Genomic DNA, 14,598 nt, shown 5'->3' with positions numbered 1-14,598 from the left:
CTCTCTCTCTCTCTCTCTCTCTCTCTCTCAGATGGTATAGCTAAATTAGATTTGGAAAGCTCTGTTCCTCTCAGTCCCATGCAATACAAAAGGAAGGTACCCATGTTTAAGTTTCTTACCCAGGAGAACCTACCGAACGGAATAGCTTGGAACTCGGCAACGTTTTTCAGTCGATAAAGCGATTTCCTTAAAAACACGAATTTCGAACACCTTCAACGCTATTCTGTTCCAAATGAGAATCATTTTATCAGTCTTAGCTCTCTAGGTATCCAAATTTGATACAAAATAGCAATTCCATATATCTCAGGAAGGATATAGTGTGTCATTTTTACGTCTAATTCTTACAGTCTAAATGTAATTCTCAAGGATGATAAACAGAAAAAATTTTTTTTTTTTTTAACTTTTTCTTAGTAATTCCACATCATATTGGAAAGGAAATTACAGATCAGATATCATTCAGAGTATGTTGATACAGTGACAACTAGATGTTTCTGATACGTTTTCATTGAGACCAGACATTCCGTTTGCTGGGGTTCCGCAGGATGGTAACGTGGCAACGATATTCTAGAAAAAAATAACCCACAAAATTTCTGGTATAACCTGTTTACTTGTAAATATTTACATATTTTACTCAGCACTCGAGTACTTTCATTCCCTATCTGTGGCCCTTTCTCAAGATATGGGCCTGAAGTTACTCGAGTGTTGAGTTATTTTAAAATAATATGTAAAGACATACAAGTAAACAAGTTATGTTCAGTAATTTTGTGGGTTTCTTTTTCCACCTTCAGAAGAAAACTGAAAGAAGTTTTAGTTTGGTTCAACGATGTTATTTTCAAGGGTTACTGGAGACATAATTCTCGGCCCAGAAAACGAAGGCTTTACTGAATGAAGATGATACGATAATCTTACAGTTATTCAATCCTCAGTTTTGTTGGGGGAAGGTTATGTTGTCCCTCACAGACCTAATTCATAGTGCTCGCAATTAATCGGTATACATAAAATGTCATAGTACATTTTATTACACGTTTTTATTCACCTAAGTTTCGAGTTAACAGTATTTAATGTTGCCAAATACCAAGACATTATTCGGGTTTATCCTTTACCTTTCTTTCCCATAAGGAGAGAGACAGAGAGAGAGAGAGAGAGAGAGAGAGAGAGAGAGAGAGAGAGAGAGAGACAGACAGACAGACAGATTTGTATCTATGATTACAAGTTTTTTTCACGTTTATATACACACTCACACACACACACACACACACACACACACACACACACACACCACATCTATATATATATATATATATTATATATATATATATATATAGATATATATATATTATATATATACATAGCTATATATATATATATAGATATAATATATACACATAATATATATATATATATATATATATATATATATATATATATATATATATATATATATATATATATATCTATGCTGCCACTTGCATCTAATCGAATTTGTCAGTTCGGTTTTGCTGAATGCTTTGAGCGATTTTTTCGAGACAGAAGACAGAGGAAGAGAAAAAGTGACGTGACAAGGTTAGTGCAGGAACACAAAACAAACATTGGAAAGAAGAACCGTGAATGCGTTATACGCAGCGATAGAAACAAAAATTTTATTTTCCCGTCGACTATATACAGTAAGTATATGTATATATATATATATATATATATATATATATATATATATATATATATATATATATATATATATATATATATATATATATATATATATATATATATATATGCAAAATATATATACATATATAATATATATATATATATATATATATATATATTATACATGTATACATATATATATATATATATTATATATATATATATATATATTATAATATATATATAATTAATAGTATATATAAATATAACAATGTGTGTGTAAATGTTTCAGGTTTTTTGTTTTTTCTGCAACAACATTTTTACCCCGGTGATTTTGAAAAACAAAAATAAATAAAGTTTTTCTGTCTTTCGATTTTGCTGGGAAGGGAAGCTTGTAGGAGCACGCTCAACTTTTCCCATTTCGTAGTATTTTTCTAACACTGATGTATACTTATAGGGTCCTATTATTATTTTCATTTTCTCGTTGTTTTTTTTTTTCTTGCATGTGATTCGTGACTATTTTCTCAGATATGTGGATAACTATACTGCAAAAATATTGTAAGTAATAATTCTGAAGACTTACAAAAAACGTAACAGACTATCAGACAACTACAACTCATGCACGCATCGTCTCCATCATTTAAATCTAGCATGCAAAAAAATTTTAAATCAGTACCAACGCAAACTTCGTAGTACTTTTATTCAAAACACTGATAACTGTGCACGCTAGCCTCTGCTCGTAAAAAAAAAAAAATAAAAAAAAAAAAAAAAAAAATAAAAAATAAAAAAAAACGACCCAGTTACCAGCTCACGAGGAGGAAGAAAGGGACCCACACAAGAGGCAACAATACAGTTTCGATCTGAAGGGAAGCAACATCCAATATTGGATCTTTGCTGAAAAATACGAACTATTTCCTTCCCGTTTGCCTCAGTTTAGTTATATATGTGATTTGTGGAAGACTGATTCCTTCCCTCACATTCATTTAGTCTTTTCATTTTTAGGAAACGATGGGGATTGAGGGGAATTTCTCCACCTCTATATATGATGAATGTGTTCATTCCTCGTATGTATTCCCCCTTTCCGATGGAATCGAAACCGAAAACGTTAAATCTACTTTAACAATCATAAGTTGAGTAAAGAAAGCTAAAGTTATTTGCTATGCTTCACAACACCTTTATTTCCCCCTTTTTAAATGAATAGATTTATATCATTTGTCTCTTTCTTTGGGTTTACTATAATGACTCTGAGATCAGATCATCTAAACCTCTTCGCTGATTCAAGGTATCGGTCCCAAAACGCTACTGTATACATAAAGATTAAACAAAGAATAGTCCACTTGAAAAAAAAATTACCCATTTTTTTATATTCTATCTGAAAAGATCCATTCAACCTTCTAGTGTGGTACCTGATTAAATGACGTTTGGGTGAAACGCTAAATGGATCGATCATCCGCAGCTTCTTTCGAATGACTGAGTCTAAAAACATTCACTTTCATAGAAGTGTTGATACAAATTCCATAACTATTAAAATCATTGATTACTGATGATTGAGTCGTTTCTTTTACGCACTTATAATTTTCTCTAGATGTCTAAGTGTCTGTACAGAGGGAATGCTATGTAAATCGGCAAAAAACAGAGAAGTACATGACTTTTAAACCCTCTAGGCGCTCCCTAATTTACAAAATGTAGGATGTGGTGGCTTGCTGGAATTTGAATGGTTGGAATGAAAGAGTGCAGAATTACAAAGCTGCTATTTACATAATGGGTCAGTCATTAAGAACTTTCATAATTAAGACACGATCCACAGCCCCTATACAAGTAATATTTACAGAATTCAGGAAATACAGCGTTCTGGAAATACAGAATTCAAGATATACACTGAAACGGTATAAGTGAAATGTAAGATTGATGTTCTAGGTATAAAAGAAAGCAATAAGGTTTCTTAGAAAGAGTTGACAATATCAATGCAAATTCTGGAATTGTAAAGTCTAAATATGTTAGATAAACAATTAAATAAAATTGTTAAGGCTTTCTTATTAAAGAGAGAGAGAGAGAGAGAGAGAGAGAGAGAGAATCCGCGTCAGTTTATCGTTCTGGCAGACGGAGGGAGCAAATACTTTCCTCGTAAGTAATTAAAACTTCTTGTGAATTGACCTCTCCTGGTCTGCCAGAGAAAGTCAAACAAACACGATAGTTTTTCCAGAGGATAGAACCATGATGGATGAAGAGAATCTGTTCCCTCTCCCCTCCCCCCACACCCCCCCATTCCCCTAACACCCTCACCCAACTCTCTCTCTCTCTCTCTCTCTCTCTCTCTCTCTCTCTCTCTCTCTCTCTCTCTCCATGCAACGACACTAAAAATAATATTAATAATAATCAAAAGGCTTCCTTCGTTTTAGTTTTCTGAAAAGAAAGTTAGTGTGCCGGCTTTGTCTGTCCGTCCGCACTTTTTTTCTGTCCGCACTTTTTCTGTTTGCATTTTTTTGTCCACACTTTTTCTGCCCGCCGACAGAATCTCAAAATCTACTGAGACTAGAGGGCTGCAAATTGGCATGTCGAACACCCACCCTCCAATCATTAAACATACCAAACTACAGCTCTCTAGCCTAAGTAGTTTTGATTTTATTTATAATTAAAGCTGGCCACGATCTTGCTTCTGGCATCGATAAAGGATAGGCGACCACCGGGCCGTGGTTTAAAGTTTCATGGGCCACGGCTCATTAAGCACTATACCGAGACCAAAGAAAGATAGATCTATTTTCGGTGGCCTTGTTGTTACGCTGTACAGCTACGATGAATCTTTCCTTCTTTGCAACTCTTTCAATAAATACTGGATTAATTACTCTAGTATTTATTGATAGACGCAAGTTTTAATCCCTCCAGACGCACCAGTCTCTTCTATTTAGAGATTTTTCTTTCCTTCATAAGGGTCGCTTTTACGTTAACCCAAAAGAAACTTGATTTTAAGATCAAGATAAAATCAAGAGTACTTGAGAACGCAAAAGTACTCATTCAATCACAGCGTCTGCGCTTTCCACGTCGTTCATCAAAGTCTGAGCATCGTGCGCTATTCACTTGTTTAAGAACCAGCACTTTTTCCTAGCATGAATAAATCGCTTTTCTTTCACTAGGGTCTTTTTCTCCCCTTCCTATTTGGCAATTTGACTGCCCACTTACATGACTATTTTCTTTCCTTCTAAACCTCTGATTTCTAGGAAACTCCATTTTTGTAAAGTTGAATTTTCTTTCTTAGTTAAATGGCGATCTTGGCTAACGTTTATTTTCTTTTTTATAAGCAGTAAGTGTTCCCCGCTGTCGAACTTCCCATTTCCAGAGGTCTTTTATTCCTCACAATGTTACGGCTTTTATACACGATACTTGGCCAAGTAAGTAAAAAAAAATGGTAAATAATAAAAGATATGGGAAGTAAAAAAAGAATATGTTAAATAAAAAGATATGGGAAACAAAAAAAATATGAGAAGTAAAAAAAATATGGGACACGAAAAAACATAATAAATAACAAAAAATATGAAGGTTTCAAAGCATGGTATGTGTAAGTGTTACATAATAAAAATATGGAATGTTATTCCATATATATAAAAAACTAAAACTAAAGAGGTCAACCAGATTGCTTGCAGGAATGTGATCAGACCAGAGACGATAAAGTATGCGAAGATGACGTATACAATAAAGTAGGCTAAGATGACGTACCGTCACCTGTGGTCCTTCATTTGTTTTGAAAACATTAGTCCAAGCTTCCTGCTTCAGACAACTACTGCGACCTATAATTCAAACGGCCTACATGATTTGTAATGTGTCTCATCTGTATGTATGTTCATATGTTCGAGCTACTGTCTGCTTCCTTTATGATTTGTAACCGAGATGGTAGTCAGAGTTGAATTAGCCATCATCATTGGCAGAAGCGATCAAGCCATCGTCATTAGAAGACCTGTACAATCCTATCTGATATTCATCATGTAATCTCAGAAGAATATATGTATTTTTTATACTTCGTGTTTTCTACTAGAAACCTCACATCAGAAGGAAGATATCATCATGAGTTTAAAACATCGTCGTCATAACCAAAGAAGATACCGACTTCGAAAGTTATCATGAAACCCCAAGACACTCCAATGAGTATGGAAGTGCATAACCAACCGACTTAGCGTAAGATTATCGCAAATCTAACATAACCTCATAGGGCGCCTTATTATACAAGGCAACAGCCCTTTCATTGGTGGCAGCGGTGGGATAATGTATCATATCAGAAGTCAACGACGACGAAAGCAACAGATTCTTCAAGCAACTTAGTATCATCGTTTAGTGAGCGACTTCAGAAAACAACAAGAACTCTTCAACATCTTCCGAAAAATAACAAATAATGTATCATATCAGAAGTCAACGACGACGAAAGCAACAGATTCTTCAAGCAACTTAGTATCATCGTTTAGTGAGCGACTTCAGAAAACAACAAGAACTCTTCAACGTCTTCCGAAGAATAACGAATAATGTATCATATCAGAAGTCAACGACGACGAATGCAAGAGATTCTTCAAGCAACTTAGTATCATCGTTTAGTGAGCGATTCCAGCAGTGCATAACTTCAAGAAACAAACCCGACGTGTCTTCTTCCTACGGCAACGCAAGCTTCGTCTGTCATTAGAATCATTCAGGAAAACATTGTTTATTGAGCGTGTCCGGCACTTCAAGAAACAAACCGAACGCGTCTGCAGCATCGGATCTTCAAGGAATCGAATCATCCAAAAAAAAACGAACAACCCGCACGGGGGAAACTCAAGCCAAACCAGGTCATCCTCTAAACAGAGAAGGAGGGCCAAGGCCGCATGTCGTTATCGGAACACCGTGACTTCCCACAAAATCAAGCTAAGTACAACCTTTTTAATTCATTTGGAGTAACTGAGTGTTTCCTTTGCAGGTCGAATTTTCGTTATTCTTGTGGCTGAAGTTATGAGACATTCTTAATCTATCTTTTTTTACAGAAATTATCTACATCATTGGGATTTCGCTGCTGCGAGTTTTAATCTTTGAGTTTCTGTTTCCAGAAGTTCTCCTGAAATATCATAATCATATACTGTGTTAATTTTATCATTTTGGGTGATTATTAATTCTTTACATAACAAATCATATTTAACAGTGAATATGCGTTTACGCAGTGGACGTCTGTATTTATACTGATGCATGGATAGGGTCGTTAGGCACCGTAGTGATTAGAAAACACAAAAACAAGTGGAACACCCGTACAAATCTGGATAAATTAGAGGTAACACTATTTTGGGTCAAACAATAAAAGCTCCTTTGCAAAGTCCCGATCGCAGTTTCAGCCTTTAGTTATGCGTAAAAAATCGAATCTCAATGACTCAAATTTAAAAAATACGGCTGGATTGCAAGGAATAACATGTCTATAAACACTTTCATTAGTTTAACATACTTAACATTCATATAAACAAATCAACAAAATGTCTAAATGCGCTGACCTGTATCCCTCACTATTTCAAATTTTAGCAAAGAATGAAGTAAACCACAGCAAGTACACGATAATGCAGTAGAGATAACTTGTTTTAATAGTAATCACTCAATTCTGTATAGTTCAAGTCATTCATACATTCGTTGCTTTATACGTAACTAGCAGCAACATAATGCTAAAAACACACAATACGTTGCTGATGGTAATAAAGAGAAGAATCCTAATTATTATAAAAAGAAATAGGTAAACAGTAGCCATAAAAATCAGAAACAAGCGGTCAGGGTCAGTTAAATCTGCGGAGTGTTCAAAACAAAGCACATTCCACACAATAAGCGACTCTAGCAGAGCGGGGAAAAGCGATGTTGGATCATTCATGCCAATACCTTTTTGAATTAAAAAGGAATTTTCCTATGAAACACGACAGTATCAAGTAATCAGAGCAGGTTATAGTAATTTTAATACAATAAGCGAGCGCTTACAGATACCTCTATAGTTATAAAAAACATTGATCTGTATCAAGTGTAATTGTAAGATATCCATTTATGGGTATACAAAACATTATCTTACTTCCTGCCAAATAAGGCGTGTTTATCGAAGGAAATTCTATAAACCATCTAACATATTAAAATCCGTTTTGAACAAAAAGAGACAGTTAATCAAATAATAACTTATATAGAGGAACCAATCATTTGTCTCATAAATCGTGATATTGTTCAACAACCCAAAAGAATTCTCCCACAACCGCAGTCGCAGTTTGCACGCAAAATCTCAAGAAGTATGCACCCTCAAATGTCTTAGTGCGTGAAAAAAGACTTTGCTGGGATCTGAAATTTTAATCCTTCCCGACACTCTGAAATATAACGATTTCCGTGAACAAAGCCCTATACACGGTTGACTCACAGCAACAAGGTAATCTAGTGATCAAAACCTATACATATCGTGGATATGGAAGTTATAAATATCGCATTTTTTATTGTTGCTAATTTTTAATCACGCCCAACCAGTCGTAGATGAATCTTTCTTATATTCTATCTAAAGTAATATCTGTAAAGTCATTCAAGCAGAGGTGATTCAGTAGAAATTTTTTCTATCTTTTATCTGAATACCAAGATGTTTCTCCACTAGCGAGTGATCTCTGGGGAAGACGGATGTCATGAACACAAAATACGGTCTAAGGAAAAACATAAAGCTATATACGTACCTTTGAATAGACTCCCAATGAAATTTCAAAATGAGATAAATGACGAAGTTGAAAATGTTAGTAATAGGAGTCATTAGGAAATCAAATAGCCCATATAATTTTCCCTTAAACGTTATGCCAAAAATGATCGGACTTGGCATATCAGCGTAGATTTCTGTCGCTTAAACGAGGAAACGATTCCTGATCGTTTTCCAGTGCCCTGTACCGACGATATCTTATCTTTGTTAGGTCAGAAAAAATTTTATTTTCACCAGCTTGGACTTACTTAAAGATACCATTACCTAAGTGATTGTACCTCATACACCGCCTTCAGCACACTCAGGGGACATTATCAATTTTTATGTATGCCTCCGGCTTACGTTGCGCCCCAATTACAATATAGTGTTTGGAGACTTTTAGGGGATACCCTACATGCCTATATGGTTGGTCTTGTAATCTTTTCTAATACCTTAGAAGTACATTCACATAAACTAGAGCTAATGCTACAGAGACAAAGACAAATAATCTCAGAGTAAAATATCTAAATGTGAGTTTTTAAAAACTGAACATGTTTATTTAGATTTTATGTGTCTAGTCAAGGTCTTAAGGTAGTCCATGGTAAGGTGTCGGCTATTCATAACTTTCCGGTACCTATTAACGAAAAAGGGGGATACAGCACTTTTGCGCTGTAGTGGGTATTACAATCGTATGTAAATATGTAACTCTTCAATCATGACAGCTCCTTTAACAGATCTTACGAAGAAGGGCATAGATTTATTATAGTCTGAAAAGCATCAACAGGCGTTCGTTATCTTAAAAGTGGAATTACGCAGCTCAACTATATGAAAAATCCCTGATTTAAATAAGGAATTTTTTTTTTTATTGCAACAGACGCCTCAGACCAAGGGGTAAGAGGGGTACTACTTCAGCAATATAATAAACAGTTCTTCCCTATAGCTTTTTATTCACGTAAACTAAAGCCCTCTGAAAGTAAATATGCAGTAATAGGCAAGGAAGGGCTAGGTATCGTTAACTCACTAGTACATTTTAAGTTCATAATCTACGGCTATCCTGTTAAACTCCTTACTGACCATAAGTCCCTTATCGAGTTTTTCAAAGGCTTTAATCACAGTCCCAAAGGAACTCGGTGGCATATGATCATTCAGGTCTTTGGAGCCAAGTTAAGATATCTACCTGAGGAAGCAAATATCATAGCTGACGCATTATCCCGCAATCCCACACCATACTGCAAAGAACCATTAATTGGACTAAAAGAAATAGAAACATCCGTGCCTATTGTTAAAACCGTATCTGAACAAGAAAATTCATTAACCCAAGAGATCGCGAACATTGAATATCTGGGTTGGAGCACTGAACTGTTACAAACTGAACAAAACAAGGGCCAGCAGCTAAGCAAAACAATAAACACTTCGAACGGAAACAAGGTCAGCAATAAGCAAAACAATAAACACTTTGAACGGAACCCCTAAAGCAAAAGTATATTTAAAGTATGTGTATCAGAATTATGTAATCAAATGAAATATTATATGTAGATCTGTGACGAGGAAAACCCAAAGAACGCAGCAGGTGACTAACGACCGGGTAGTAGTAATATCTTTCATACCAATCGTCCTAAACTGGTTGCATTCCGTCATCCAGGGTTCTCTATTATGTCACAGAAAGCCAAATCACTATTTTACTGGTCTACAATGCTTACATATATAAAAAGCACATAACTAATTGTAACACGTGTCATAAAAACAAGGGACACACTAAGACACCTGTCAGTTAAGGGCCTATCCCGTACCAAATCAATCAATGAAAGAATACACGTAGAATCATTAACAGAGTTACGAGTCTGACAGAGGAAATAAACCTTGGTGTTAATAGTTCCCTTGACACATTATATATGATTAATAGCACTAAAAAACAAACACTGCAATTGAGTGCGCTAGGAATATTTATGAGTGCTAAATCAGTAAACATGGAATTCAACACATGATAATCTCTGACTCGGGTGGTGTAAATCAATAATAATCTCCTTAACTCGTTGTGTGAATTCCTTTCCATTAAGCAAACCAATACTATATTTTGTCACCCAGTGTCAATTGGTTTGGTAGAATAAGAAATAAATAAGAAAGTGTCATGTCTTACGAGTTACACTCGTGATATTGGATGCAAACTGGATTATAGCGGTTCTCGCAGTTTTAAATACCTTTATCATTCATATCTTGTATCTATAGAAATGATACCACAAGTAGCCTTATACGGTACGCCGCTAGAACACTTTTCCACATATTCAAGCCAACCATTAATTTATCAAATATATTAATATTAATATATATATAATATATAATATTATATATTATATATATATATTATAATATAATATAATAATATATATATAATAACTACTATATATATATATATATATATATTATATATATATAAATGAATAAATAAATAAATAAATAAAAAAGTAGTATGGATACAAGTGGAGTCGATATAATACACTCCGTAAGAAGTTGGAAGGGATACAAATTATAATAAAAAAGGAATCACGATAAAATCAATAAGCAAAACTGTAACCATAGTTTAATATATTAAATATCCAAATATATATGCGTAAAGATTTGAAGGCTTTAGTTTAGTAGTCCATTCAGTATTTTAGGGATATTAAACTAAAAGTTCAAACACATATCAAAACCTAGTGACATATTGTCTGTCCTGGTGATTTATATTCGTAATCAATGAAAAAAAAATAAATTAATAAAAAAGAGATTTTAAAGTCAGGAAGTCTAGAAGTGAAAATGTATATCTATGCGAATAATCTTATACAGGGCAAATAATATAGTATATAGAATTTGTATGGAAACCCTTTTCATTAGTTTGAATAAGGAATATCTAATTTAACATAATTACATTTATTTTACAATCATGCAGATTTCCAACATGAAACTAATATATTGTTCAATTTTGGTACTGTTTTTTTCAGACATTCTTCTCATGTGGGTGGGGTATTAAAACAAAAAATACCCAATTTATACTAAAGTTGTATTTATTACAGCAAGTAACGTAACTCTTAAGCTGGTGATGACGTCATCAGTCCTGAAGGTGCCTGGCGCGTTTGCCGAATCAGCATTGTTCCTTTTAACCTCAATAAACCGCTTGCAAAGCAGGTTGGCTGGAGAGAGGAATGCTTAGCACGAACTTCTCATGGGCAAGGTACAAGTGTCTATCCGTGTGTGCGATGCAACTTTAGTTAAGGAATTGCAATCGTTTTAAAATTAATGAACAAAATAAGCAAATAGAATTTCTATAACATCAAAATGAATTAATTTTTTCTGAACCTCATAGATAATTAGTCAATAAATCAGCTTAATGACATTGGTAAACAGACATTTAGAAGTATCAGGTCATGGATATGAAAAATTTACTTGCAACATTAGCCTATTACAATTCAAGTAAATCACATTCATGGGAAAATGTCACATTTTCTTGAAAAAACCCAAAGTTTATATAGAAATTAGTTACATAGTGGGTTCTTTCGTTGCACCTCCTGCCTATTAAAGTTCTAAAAATTAACCTCAGAGGATGCGCGCGAGAAAATTGAATATGAAACTTTTGTTAGGGGCACATAGGATCAGATTTTATCACAGCTTAATTTCAGTAAGCGTAGAGAAATACAGAATCATGATTAATATTCATTTTGACTCTTATGTTGCCTGGCAATTTCACCAATAGCTCCGTTTCCCACTTCTTTGTCTAGTAACTTACTACCAGTAATATCGAATTTTCTTTGGGATTCGTATTGATATCTGTTTATTTTTTATAAGTATGGATATTTTTACGGTCATCATAGACCTGGTTAGGTTCACTCATTGTTATAATGCCATGGATAAAAAAGTTTGTACAGCTGACTCTTTTGAATTCCATAAAATATCAGCGAATTCATGTGGGTTAAGTCTGGTTCTTAATGGCTTTCTCCCTCCCGTATTTGGATGTTGTCTGAATTTACTTTGCCCTTGTGACAAGTATAATTTCACTTACAGGCTGATTAATGGAACCTGGTTACAGTATCCTGCAGTACGAGAGTTTCACATCGCACGCCCGAACAGATCGTCTACAACTTCAAAAAAATCCATTCGTCGCTGCGGACGACTGCAGTAAGGTAACAACCGCCTACAATGTGAAGGGAATAAGCACCATCATAAGTGAACAAGCTTATTTCGTGGACTTCTAGGACCGACACCCGTATCCCGTTGTTAATCTTGTTTTTAATGCGGAATGCTCCGGCGGCTGTCGGAAATCGACTACAAAGGGACATACTTCCGACAATTACGACCAAGAGGATATTCAACTCTACGTTTGCTGGCGAAGGACTCGTGCTGGGGATGATTTTATTCATCGCGAACATATTCGTATGGCATAGGATGCAGAGGACAAGTATGGGCCCAAAAATAGAACGTCGGACCCTGCCCAGGCAATTCCCCTTGTTTTTAACCATTTGGAATTGTCCATTTCATTTGGCTATAGGTGGTTGTTGTGATGGTAATTGCTTCATAGCAAAGAAAGTTAAAGAAAAGGAGAACGCATTTTCGAGAAGTTCGGCAGCAAGGAGGCGTTAGTGCAGTGTGTTGGAGGTACCTGTCATCATGATGGTTCTAGAATCGGCAGGAGTGTTGTGGATCTCGTCGGGACGTGAGAAACGCTGCGATTTTCTGATGCAATACCTCGTCTAGATTCATCTAGGGAGTCCTAGTAAACTCGGGAGCCTGTGACGCTCACCATAAGCTCCGCCCCCAGGATGCCGTATAAATACGACGGAGGAAGTAGGAGCAAACAGTGATCGTAGAAGAGGAAGTGATCGTAGAAGAGAGAGATCGTAAAAGAGAGAGATCACCAGTTAGTCACAGAGCCACAGATCAGATTATCAGTGAGAGATCAGCAGCAGTGATCGTCAGAGAGAGACTAGAAACGAAGGAACCACCGAAGTATCAATCAAAAGAAGAGTTGTTCGAGAGTTGGTTGGATATTGGTCTAGTCGTCTTCAGGAGTGGACGGCTGTGTTTTCTCGACGTCGAGCAGACTTCGGGGAAGAAAAGGGGAGAGTTCCTGCCTTATGAATAGACTATTTTCTGCAATACTGAGTCAAGAGGAAGACTGCAATTGCCGCTCTACATTTATGAAGCCAGCGCATCGAATCGCTAAACTGAGTAGCAAGTATTTGAATTGCGTCACAGTTTCCCCAGTTCATGCAGTGTAAGGTTCTGTTTTTTTATGTAAGTAGGAGATACCATTCTGCATTTACCTTTGTTAGTAAGCTTGTAAATAAACCTTTGTTGTGTTAGTGTTTCTTTCTATATTCGTATCCCCAGTTTCAACTGTTTGTGTTTATATATTTTTTTTTATTATTAATATTATTTCATATCGAACCTGAAGCGGACCTATCTCAGAGGCTGTAACATTGTCTCTGAGATCTCAGGGTCCGTAACAGTTGTCTGGAACTGAGTAATGGACGAAAAGTTGTTTGAACGCTAGTTAAATGTGCAGTGGATATAACCTCGGTCATGTATCCCATATATAAAGTATCATGTATCAAATATATAAATTATCATAAATAACAGATTCGAAATATATCTGTGCGTGTACGCACTAGGAATCTATTTAAAGTGCACCTAGATTAATCACTTAGATTATTCGTTTATGTTAATCAGTTGTATTAAGTGCACATATATTGATCATAATTATATGAATCCATATACATTTGTATAAATAAATCAGGTAGCCTATAATCAATCTGTTACCTTTTATCTTACCAATAACTGCAGTTATATATGAGTTAGTATATGGGTCAATGAATAAGCATAAAAATTAATAAATCAGATAAGATATGATTTTGATCACTTCATATATGAATTTTTATCAGTTAAAATATGATTTTTATCATGTTAATCTTTATTCTATGCAATTATCAGAGTACGTACATTAGTATTTTCTGTAGCATATGTATCTTAATGAGATGAAGTGAAAAACTGTATCAGTACATATAGCGTGATCACTATTATTTACGAATATCATCATATGCATATTATGTCTTATATCTTATTACTTGAATCTGTATTTGTGTACACCATGCATTTTTTTTTTACTTATAAGTATTTTCTATATATCTATATATATTCACCATAGTGTCTGTATCACACTCCTATAAGTCAAATGCAAGTCAAGCTTGAGTAATATTCAGTGGTTGGTTTTGTAGCTGACCGAGCTTTTATGTAAGTGT

The sequence above is a fragment of the Macrobrachium nipponense genome, chromosome 14 (genome assembly GCF_015104395.2).
Source record: "Macrobrachium nipponense isolate FS-2020 chromosome 14, ASM1510439v2, whole genome shotgun sequence".
NCBI classification, from domain to species: domain Eukaryota; kingdom Metazoa; phylum Arthropoda; class Malacostraca; order Decapoda; family Palaemonidae; genus Macrobrachium; species Macrobrachium nipponense.
The sequence above is the reverse complement of the archived record's forward strand: the minus strand, read 5'-3'. Positions refer to the sequence as shown.